A 12,157-nucleotide genomic window follows, 5' to 3' on the forward strand; every position below is an offset into this window, starting at 1 on the left:
AGAATTTACACTATATTAGTAATATATCTATATTTATCTCTCAAATCCATATTAATTATCACCATGTAAGTACAACTTTACAAAAAAATAGTATTGAACAATATGAAAAAAATATTGTGACATGCTAAAATCTCTAATTAATATACAACTCTTATTAGGTGGATACGAAGTACATGCCTATTTTATAAATCTATAATACATATAACACTTATCATCTAATTTATTTATGAAATATAAAATACGAAATGAGAGCAAGTGCTTGCAGTTAGGTTTCTGTAGTATGTCCAACGAGCGAAAATGAATAGATAATTATGTTTCCTAACTTGGACAAATGAAGAAAAGAAATTTGATTAAGATAAGCATGTGTGAAAGTTTTTGAACACAGAATTGCGCTGAGTGAGAAAATAATACAATTCAACCAATGTTTTTTTAGCGGAAGCAACCAATGTTTAGGTCTTATGAGAAAGAGAACATGTAGCATATTCAGATACAAACGATCACTATGCTAAAAGTAAGTTTTGTAGAACAATCCTTGAAGATTGTCCATGGTTTTGCACGTGTGGAATAGTGGAACAGAGTGAAATAGGTACTATTTATTTTTTGGGAAAATAGTTACAATTCTTACCAGGGAATAGTGCCTATGGTTTTGCACGTCTAGCCACCAACATCAATACCATTAACATTTAGAGTAGGATGAACATGTGGGGATTCATCTTCATACATTATGGTGCGCGAATCAATACTGGTGAATACAATAAAACAAACAATGGAATGGGCAAAACCAAGCTAAATCTTACTCTTTCAGGGAATTTCTTAGAAATTATCAAAAATAATTAAATCCAAAAATAACATGCCGAGGAACAACATCCAAAAATATTTGGCATGGTAAACATTGTTTATACGTTCTGGTATATTAATTTCGATGTGTACCTAAAGGCATGACAACATTAAAGTGCTAATGAAATAAATATTAAAGGAAAAAAATATAGCACACTGAAAATCTAGTCGCGCAAATGCGCGGGACACACTGCTAGTTATGTTGTAGATCAATAGCTCGCGTTATAGCTCCTCTATGTTTTTTATGTTCCTAGAGAAAAATAAGTTGAAAGATGATAGTAGCAATGATGCGGAGTTGGTCCGTGATCTGAGGATTATCCTCATTGCTGCACAGAAGAATTATGTCCTTGATGCACCGCTAGGTGACAAACCTATTGCAGGAGCAGATGTAGACATTATGAAAGTTTGGTAAGCTCGGTATGATGACTACTTGATAGTTTAGTGCGCCATGCTTTATAGCTTAGAATCGGGGCTGCAAAGACGTTTTGAACGCCACAGAACATATGAGATGTTTCAAGAGCTGAAATTGGTAATTCAGACTCATGCCCGTGTCGAGAGGTATGAGACCTATGACAAGTAATTTGCCTACAAGATGGAGGAGAATAGCTCAGCGAGTGAGCATGTGCTCAGAATGTCTGGGTACTACAATCGCTTGAATCAAGTGGGAGTTAATCTTCCAGATAAGATAGTGATTGATAGAGTTCTCTAGTCACTATCACCAAGTTACTAGAACTTCGTCATGAACTATAATATGCAAGGGATGACGAAAACGATTCCCGATCTCTTCGCGATGCTGAAATCAGCGAAGGTGGAAATCAAGAAAGAGCATCAAATGTTGATGGTTAACAAGACCACTAGTTTGAAGAAAAAGGGCAAGGGAAAGAAAGGGAACTTCAAGAAGAATGGCAAGCAAGTTGCCACTCCCGTGAAGAAGACCAAAGCTGGACCTAAAGCCTAAACTTGAGTGCTTCTACTGCAAAGGGAATGGTCATTGTAAGCAGAACTGCCCCAAAAACTTGGCGGATAAGAAGGATGGCAAAGTGAACAAAAGTATATTTGATATACATGTTACGGATGTGTACTTTACTAGTGTTCATAGCAACCCCTGGGTATTTGATACCGGTTCAGTTGCTAAGATTAATAATTCAAAACAGGAGTTGCAAAATAAACAGAGACTAGTTAAGGGCGAGGTGACGATGTGTGTTGGAAGTGATTCCAAGGTTGATAAGATCACCACCGCATACTCCCTCTACCATCGGGATTAGTGTTGAACCTAAATAAATGTTATTTGGTGTTTGCGTTGAACATGAATATGATTAGATCATGTTCATTGCAATACGGTTATTCATTTAAGTCAGAGAATAATTGTTGTTTTGTTTACTTGAATAAAAACCTTCTATGGTCATACACCCTGAGGGAGTCCTGGATTAGGGGGTATCCGGACAGCCGGACTATATACTTTGTCCGGACTATTGAAGCGTGAAGATACAAGACTCAAGACTTCGGCCCGTGTCCGGATGGGACTCTCCTTCGTGTGGAAGGCAAGCTTGGCGATCCAGATATTGTGTTTCCTTCCTTGTAACCGACTCCATGTAAACCCTAGCCCTCTCTAGTGCCTATATAAACCGGAGAGGTTGGTCCTTAGAAGGCCGATCACAATTACAATCATACCATCATAGGCTAGCTCTTAGGGTTTAGCCTCTACGATCTCGTGGTAGATCTACTCTTGTACTACCCATATCTTCAATATTAATCAAGCAGGAAGTAGGGTTTTACCTCCATCGAGAGGGCCCGAACCTGGGTAAACATCTGTGTCCCTTGCTTCCTGTTACCATCATCCTTGACGCACAGACCGGGACCCCCTACCCGAGATCCGCCAGTTTTGACACCGACATTGGTGCTTTCATTGAGAGTTCCTCTGTGACGTCGCCGCAAGGCTCGATGGCTCGTCTCATCGTCAAGGACGACATTACTTCGGAGGGAGCTCTGGCTATAGGCCAGACTCGGCGGCTTTATCATGGCCGCCCCATCGGCGGTAGCGCCAACGATGGCCTCTCGGGTCGTCAATCATAACCTTCGCGTCAGTTTGGAATTCGCTGAACAGATGGATCCGATGGATCTCTCCTCCCTCAACGAGCTTTTGGATCGCATCGCCGCTCTGGGAGTCGCTACAGACTACGACCGATCGGGCTTAAACCCGACCAAAGGGACATCAGATCCCCACCGGCCACCCATGAGATAGCGGTAGTGGAGGAACCTCACACGGACCATCCCTCGACTTTGAGGACGAATTATGTCCGGATCACCGAACTCCTTGAGCCGAATACCTGCTCAAAGGAAGACACGCACCAAGTCCCAGAATTGGGCATTGGGCTGAAGAAATTGGGCGACACTCCGGATCCCGAGCTGTCAGGCTTGGAGCGTCCCACGCCCCTGGGTGTTACATCGGATCAGAATACGGATTCAGCCAACAACACCTACCTGGACTTAAACCGTCTCTCCCGCATCAGGCAAGAGCCCCAGGAAACCGTACGTCACTACTGGGCCGGATTCCTCCTTGCGCTTAACAAGGTCAAGGACTGCCGCGAGGAGAACGTGGTCTTACTCTTCTGCAAAAACTGCACGGATGAAGGACTCCTCAATACTATAAGCCGCCATGACATAGTACACTTCACGGACTTGGCAATCATAGTATGGAAGTACTGTGCGATGAAAAGCGCTTGGAAAACCCAAACAGAATTTTGGGATAGTACTGCTCTCACCAAGACCTTTGTCCGAACTAAACGGGCGAACTCTCTTAAGTCGGCCGATCCAATCCCCAAGAAACCAAAGCCCACCCCTGGGTGGGGAACCGTATTGGAAGAATGGCTCGACGGGCCATGTAAGCTCCACAGTACTCCGGATACAATACCAACTCATAGCCTTAGGGCATGTTGGATACTCCGGCAGGTGGCAAAAAGTGGCGAGGATCTTCTTGTAAGACATAAAGCAGAACAACATCCTGCCAACGAACACAATACGGTACTAACAGTCTTCGAGACTTTTGCCTCGAACAATAGGCGCAAGCGAGCTCATCGAAGCTTCGCTGAAATTCGCCATGTGGCAAAAATAAACCCCTGGAACGACACTGCTATAACTTTTAATGCCAGTGATGAACCTCGATTCCAGACTGTCCAGGCACCAGCCGCTCTGGTCCTTAGCCCGATCGTAGACTGCTTTCGGCTCACTAAAGTACTCATGGACGGCGGAAGCGGATTAAATCTGATTTATGAAGAAACACTCAGCAAGATGGAAATTGATAAAAGCCGCATCGAACAAAGCGGCACAACCTTCAGGAGAATTATCCCTACTCTAGAAGCGCAGTGTGCGGGAAAAATCACACTCGATGTGGTATTCGGCACCCTGGAGAATTATAGGTCCGACGAAATGACATTCTGAGTGGCTCCCTTTAGCAGCGGATACCATGCCCTTCTAGGGCAGGACGCGTTTACAAGCTTTCAAGTTGTACCCTATTACGGGTACATGAAGCTTAAAATGCCCGGACCCAATGGAATCATCACTCTAGCTAGTGATCCGGACATCGCACTTCGCGCCGAAAATAAAACCGCAACAGTAGCCCTGGAAGCATTATTTGAAGCCCTAGCAGCCGAAGAGTTAACAATGCTGCGGGCCACCGTGGACAGGGACGACGTGATACTCGACAAGCGACCCAAGTCCACCTCATTTAAACCTGCAGACGAGATAGTCAAATTCCAAGTCCATCCAACGGACCCCACAAAGACAGCTTCCATCGGGACACAGTTGAGCCCCGCGATGGACGCTGCACTTCGAGATTTCTTACGCAAGAATTGGGACATTTTCGCCTGGCACCCATCGGACATGCCGGGCATCCCACGCAGATTGGCCGAACACAGCCTCAATATTCTAAAAGGATACAAACCGGTCAAGCAGACCCTAAGGTGATTCTCAGAACCCAAACGAAAAGCAATGGGGGAAGAGTTAGCCAAGCTACTCGAGGCCGGATTCATCAAAGATATTAAACATCCGGATTGGCTGGCAAATTTGGTAATGGTACCAAAGAAGGACAAATCCTGGCGCTTATGCGTCGACTTCAAAGACCTCAACAAGGCTTGCCCCAAGGATCCCTTTCCCCTCCCTCGCATCGATCAAATCATCGATGCCACAGCTGGACACGACTCGCTGTGTTTTCTCGACGCATACTCTGGATACCATCAAATAAAGATGGCAGAGTCTGACCAAGCTGCAACAGCTTTTATAATGCCATATGGCCCTTTTTGCTTCAACACTATGCCCTCCGGGCTCAAGAATGCCGACGCAACCTATCAACGCATGATTCAAACATGCCTGGAAAAACAAATCGGCAAAATAGTGGAAGCATATGTGGACGACGTGGTCATAAAAACTAGACACGTCGAAACCCTAATAGATGACCTGAGGCTTACATTCGATAACCTCCGGACATACGACATTAAGTTGAACCTGGAAAAATGCGTCTTTGGCGTCCTCTCGGGGAAACTGATGGGCTTCATTGTTTCCAATAGAGGAATTGAAGCGAATCCGGCAAAAATCCGAACTCTGTCACAGTTGGCTATACCAACAGACCTCAAGCACATCCAGAAGCTAGCCGGATGTGTGGCCGCTTTGAGCCGCTTTATCTCCAAGTTAGGAGAAAAGGCATTGCCTCTTTACCGCCTCCTTTGGTGCACCGAACACTTCGTATGGACGGATGTAGCCGCGGCCGGACTCGATGAAATAAAGACCTTACTGGCCAGTAATCTAGTCCTAACAGCGCCAAATATCGGCGAGCCTATGCTACTGTACATAGCCGCAACACATCAAGTGGTAAGCGCAGTGCTCGTCGTCGAACGAGGGGTTAACAGATACAAATTCCCACTCCAAAAGCCGGTTTATTACGTATCCACGGTTCTCACCCCATGCAAATCCCGATACCCACACTATTAAAAAATAGCATATGCGGTCTTCATGGCATCCCGGAAGCTGCGACACTACTTTAAAGAGTGTTCGATTACAGTGGCCTCTGAAGTACCACTCAATGACATAATAAATAACCGCGACGCTACGGGCCGGATTGCCAAATGGGCTATTGAGCTCCTCCCATTCGACATAATATATAAACCACGGCGGGCCATCAAGTCGCAAGTACTGGCTGACTTTGTCACCGAATGGACGGAAGCCGAACTCCCTAAAGAGTACGACGCGTACTCCAACTGGATCATGCACTTCTACGACTCTAAAATGCTGGCCGGATTGGGAGCAGGTGTAGTCCTGACGTCTCCCACCGGTGACACGGTCTAGTACGTCCTCCAAATATTATACACAGACTCCAACAACGCAGCCGAATACGAGGCTCTGTTGCATGGTCTTCGGATGGCAGTCTCTATGGGCATTCAACGCCTGGAAGTGCGCGGGGATTCGAACCTCGCAATATCACAAATAAACGGGGACTTTGATGCCAAGGATCCGAAAATGGCGGCCTACCATAATGCCGTCCTCAAAATGTCAGCTCGGTTCGAGGGGCTCGAATTCCACCATGTGGCTCGAGAAAACAATCAAGCGGCGGACGTCCTCGCCCGCATCAGCGCCAAACGCGACCCTGTCCCACCTAACATATTCCTGGAAAGGTTGTTCAAGCCATCTGTGGTATGGGAAGGGGAGTCCGGCAATACTAGCACGGATGCGAACACACCCCCAGATCCCTAACCATCAGACACAATCGGAGGCTCTGCCACCGAAATAACATCTTTGGCCCACGAAATCATGGCCGTGATCGCCCCGTGGACTGAGCCTTTCTTGGCCTACCTAAATAGGCAGGAGCTCCCCGAAGACCAAAATGAAGCACGCTGCATAGTCCGGCGTTCTAAAGCTTACAAAGTCCACGAAGGGGAACTCTACAAGAAAAGTGCTACCGGAGTGCTCCAAAGATGCATCTCCGAAGAGGAAGGGCGGCAGCTCTTGGCTGAAATCCATGCCGGACAGGGCGGGCACCATGCCGCGACTCGAGCACTAGTTAGCAAAGCCTTCTGTACAGGTTTCTATTGGCCGACGGCCCGAGCAGACGCACGGGACCTTGTCCAACATTGCGTCGGTTGCCAGCTCTTCGCCAATCAGAGTCATATGCCCCCTACCGCTCTCCAAACAATCCCCATAACTTGGCCCTTCGCGGTCTGGGGGCTGGATATGGTCGGACCCCTTAAAGGGGGAAGCCATAAGAAAAAATACTTATTGGTCATGGTGGACAAGTTCACCAACTGGATAGAAGCCAAACCAGTCAAAACGGCCGAATCCGGACTAGTAATAGACTTCATCTCCAGGGTCGTACACCGCTACGGTATCCCCCATAGCATCATCACTGATAACGGCTCAAATTTCACAGCCTATGAAGTTAAAACTTGGTGCGGAAAAATGGGCATTAAGCTCAATTACGCTTCCGTCTACCATCCGCAAACAAACGGCCAGGTAGAGCGGGAAAATGGTCTCATCATGAGCGGCATCAAACCCAGACTAGTGCGATCCTTGACAGAGTCGGATACGCACTGGGTCGAAGAGCTCGACTCCGTACTCTGGGGGCTGTGGACCACGCCGAATCGCACTACCGGATATACACCATTTTTTATGGTATACGGCGCGGAGGCAGTACTACCCTGTGACATAATACATGATTCGCCACGCGTACGCATGTACGAAGAGAAGGAAGCCGAGTTAGATCGGCAGGATAACTTGGATGCCTTGGAGGAGGAGCGCGACGTCGCAAAAGCCTGCTCCGCATTCTATCAGCAGCAGGCTCGAGGATATCAAAGCAGAGAAGTGCGGGCCAAACTTACAATATTGGCGAGCTCGTTCTACGCCTACCGGAGAAGAAGAAGGACAAGCTCAAACCCAAGTGGGAGGGTCCCTTCGTCATTGACAAAGTCCTCACCGGAGGAGCGTACCGCTTGCGTAACGCATCCGATAACAGACTCGAGCCGAACCCATGTAACGCGGCCAGACTCTGGAGATTCTACGCCTAACGCCGAACTCAGTGTTCATCTCCTTACCCCTCCTTTTTAATTATGCTCCCCCCCTTTTTTTCCTTTCCTGACCCCTTTTTTTTCTCTTCACACAAAGTATTTAATACAATGCGGACTCCCGGATCACTCCGGCCGTACTATGTGTGTAAGCTATTCCTGGGGGCTTCCTATTCGGAAGCTAAACATAATTACTTTAAATGGCTTTTTGCCCATCACATATGCGTTCTTTTTCCATATGTGCCTTTTCTTCACCATTATATGCATCGATATGACTTAAGATGTGGCCAAGATGGGTTGCCTGGCTCTTGTGTTTATGCCCTACGTTCCCGTTAATTCGGCTAGGGCATAAGGGGAGCACCTTTGTGATTGTTACTGTCGGTTCATCCGGATGTGTACCTCAGACTGGGTGAAGCCGAAAGCTAGTTTCCTTAAGAGAATATTCGATCGATGAACAAAAGATGTATTCGTTTATTACAACGTAAATCCCCAGAAGTCTTATATCCTGCGCCATCGTTCGCGGTACGGACATGTGTATTGTCGCATGCGTACCCAGGGAAAGGAACCCCTAACGGAACTATTCTCCCTGGAAGATGTTTCTTACTATCCATATAATATAACATAAGTAGTTGGGTACTTGTCTGTTCAAGCACTTATGACCCCTACGCCTTGTCTCCGCGCATACCCCGGTCTTGTATAACTGAGCGGGTATTCGGACACACCCCGCGCTATAGGATCCGGGGGCTGAAGCGAAAAGGTCCGCCATGACAAATGATTTTAATCTGGATAGGGACTAATTATGTCCAATAAATTACATAGTCACTTGGACTGACTGTACTCTTCCTCTACACCATCCAACAAGCTATCTAGCTTACAATCCTATTGCGAATACTTGGTGGCTAACGCTACCTGGTCATATACCAGGCTCACGGGAATTTCTTGCCCATCAGGCCCCGCCGGTCCTACTTCGAACATATGGTTCGGGTCCAGCTTGGTGTAGCGCGTCTTCACCATAGCCCAGGCTTCTGTTGCACCTCGCCGGCAAGCTGACATCTTCCACAATCGGAAGCGCCGCCGTGCTCCTTGAAGCATATCCACAAGCTCCGCCATGCCGTTCGGCAATAAGCTTGATGGCCACAAGGCCTGAGTAACACCCTGCATCACTTGTCGAGCTCGCTCGTGCAGTTGCGAGAGGTCTTGCAGTAAATCACTTGCAGATGAGGGCATCTCCTCTTCGGGGCGACCTGTTAACATTCCTGCAAGCAAAATTCTTTCAATATACTTCCTCGCCGAACTATTATACAGTTCGTCTGGGCACTCACCATAAATGTCACGTCGAAGCCTTTTGTTCTCCTTCACGGAGTCCGCCAGTTGAGCGCGGACGTCTTTTAATTCCACGTCCAGCCGAATATTGGAATCTTGAAGATTGATCTTCTCTTGCTTAACTTGCGTAAGGATGCGCTCGCCAGCCTTTAGCTGCCTTTAAGATGCGAGTCGTCATCCGTTACGCCCTCCGGATTCACCCCGAGATTGTCTGCAAAATTTTCTGTTAGACTAGTCATACCAGCCATTTACTAACTCGTGCATCTTCATACAATTAAGACAAATGTTACCATGTGAGGCCTTCTAGGATTCCTCCAACTTGGCAACCTTGTCCCTTAGCTGGGCCTTGCATAACTCCAGCTCCCGAGCCAATTGTTCATTCTTATCTACAAGGACCTGTGCATAAATTGATCCTTCAAACAGTTGTTCCAACTATTTCAAGTCTCAGGGGCTACCGTTATACATACTTATCAAAGCTTCTTACCCGTATATCTTTGGTATACTGGTTCGTCGCTCGGGCAAGTCCGCCCTGAGCAGCTCGGACGTATGCGTCTGCCGAATTGAAGGCATTAAATGCCTCTTCGGAAAAGATGTTGTTCCGAAGCACGGCCCTCCGGCGCCGGTAATTCATGGCGCTCTCCAATTCGGAGTTTCTGGCCGAAAACATATCTGCGTCCTCTGTCGGAGAGCTATGCGGAACAGGCACCGTGTCCGCCTCCGCTCTCGAAGCTGGTTCTTGAACCCGGCTGGTGGAGGCGTGATTGGTGGGATCCCCGGATATAGTCCGACTGCTTCTCTTCCTGTCAGACGCAAAGAGATCTATTATATTTCAAATACTATAATTGCAGGGCAGGTTACTACTTTACCTCTGCAGCGGTGTGTCGACCCTCACCGCCTTCCTCTTGAGCCTGCCCAACCCGGATACCCATGGCTGACGAGTCCCTAGGGGCTCGGCCCCATGCTCCGACCGCCGTCTCTGCAAATAGCACGACGCCTCAACGTAAAGCATAATACCTGAGGGGAGTCCTCTTCGGAGGATAGGGTTTTTTAGTTTGACTTACACGCGACACAGGGAGCAGTACGGGATAGTCGGCCGTAATGGCCACTGAAGCACCATCCCAGCTCGCTTGATAAAATACCCTGTTGACAAGCTCCACGGTAATATCCGGATCTTCTTTTAGTTCGGGATCCAGGGCCCTTCTGGGGTCCTCTGGCTGCGGGGAGGGGCTGAAGATTCCTTCTACAGCCCTCCTCAGTTCCTGCTCGGAAACATCGATGCAGGCAATCTTAGCAGAAGAATGCTAAAGTAAGTGAAATAGGGAAAGGAATGACGACTTACCCACTCTGGGGGGTTGTACATAGAGAATCCGTCATGCGGTTTAATGCGAAGGAATTCCTCCTCTTCCCCTTTGTATAAATCAAACAATATCCTTGCCAAAGCAGTGGCAGAGTCCGGACCCTTACGGCCGCATCAGGTGGCGTCGTCTTCCCCGTTGAAGTGACACATGGGCTTCCCCCGATATTGAAGCGGTTGCACTCCCCGCATTATGCATATGGCCATGACCTCGACTATCGTCAGTCCGGATTTGGCCAGTAAATTTATCCTGCTCATCAGGAAGTGTATATCCCTCGTATCCTCTTCTTGAGGGCCCCGAGGGCGCCAGCTTAGGCGTGCCCTCGGCGGGGCGTTACTGAACTTGGGGAGGCCTGTCCGGACTGGATCCGGAAGGGGAACGTCGTCAATGTGAAATCACTCTAAAGGCCAGTTTTCTGGTGCCTTCTTAGGAGTGCCGGACAGGTATCGGGTCTCGGCAATGCGTCATACTTCGGCCCCGCCCACTTGACATAGGGATTCTCCCTGGGTGCGGGGGACAAGGCAGAACAGCTTCCTCCATAATCCGAAGTGAGGTTCGCAGCCTAAAAGCAGCTCGCAAAGGGCGACTTACCTCGCTATATCCAGAATGGAGGCAAGGGTAAGATTGTGCAACTGGAGGCCGTAGAACTCCAGGAGCCCGCGAAGAAACGGGTGGATGGGAAACCCGACGCCCCTTAGCAGATGCGGGATGAGGCATATACGCTCCTCTGGAGATGGATTTGGAGATCCCTCCGCTTGTTCCCCTCCGTCATAAGTAGCTATTCCGGCTCGGACAGGGACCATGAACGCCGGTGGGAGAAACCCTTGGCTTTGTAACTCTATCAAACGGCTATGTGGGACTGAACACTCTCCCCAATCCCCCGACTTAGAATGAGGAGGGCGAGCAGAAAAGCTGCGACGACCGGCCATGTTGGAATGGTTTTTTCGCGGAGCGCTCTATTGGATGCTAGCTCAGGGAGGGAGAGTGAGGTTTGGATCTAAGAATCCCTGTCCCTTCAAATAGGCGGTCAGCCCGGAGGATTGAGGGTGTCAAATGCAAAAATGACTCGGCTCCTCGCATTCGCTCGACACATGGAGATGGTCATTATGAAGGCACTGAAGCCGAGGGGCACAACATTGATTGGAGGTCGGACACTATTCGTCATAACAGGCACTTTGGAGTATTCAGAGAAGGAACCCGCCTTGCAATGCCGAAGACAAAACTACGCGCCGGACTCATCGTCATTGAAGCCTGGTTCAGGGGCTAGTGAGGGAGTCCTGGATTAGGGGGTATCCGGACAGCCGGACTATATACTTTGTCCGGACTATTGAAGTGTGAAGATACAAGACTCAAGACTTTGGCCCGTGTCCGGATGGGACTCTCCTTGGCGTGGAACGCAAGCTTGGCGATCCGGATATTGTGTTTCCTTCCTTGTAACCGACTCCATGTAAACCCTAGCCCTCTCCGGTGCCTATATAAACCGGAGAGGTTGGTCCTTAGAAGGCCGATCACAATTACAATCATACCATCATAGGCTAGCTCTTAGGGTTTAGCCTCTATGATCGCGTGGTAGATCTACTCTTGTACTACCCATAT

The 12,157-nt window shown here is 48.3% G+C and overlaps 1 pseudogene; it reads left to right on the forward strand.

Moving 5' to 3' along the window:
• The first annotated feature begins 1,429 nt into the window (after positions 1–1,429).
• LOC119279228 overlaps positions 1,430–12,157 on the forward strand; it is a 132,107-nt pseudogene continuing 121,379 nt past the window's right edge.

Source organism: Triticum dicoccoides, chromosome 3B, assembly GCF_002162155.2.
Source record: "Triticum dicoccoides isolate Atlit2015 ecotype Zavitan chromosome 3B, WEW_v2.0, whole genome shotgun sequence".
NCBI lineage: Eukaryota > Viridiplantae > Streptophyta > Magnoliopsida > Poales > Poaceae > Triticum > Triticum dicoccoides.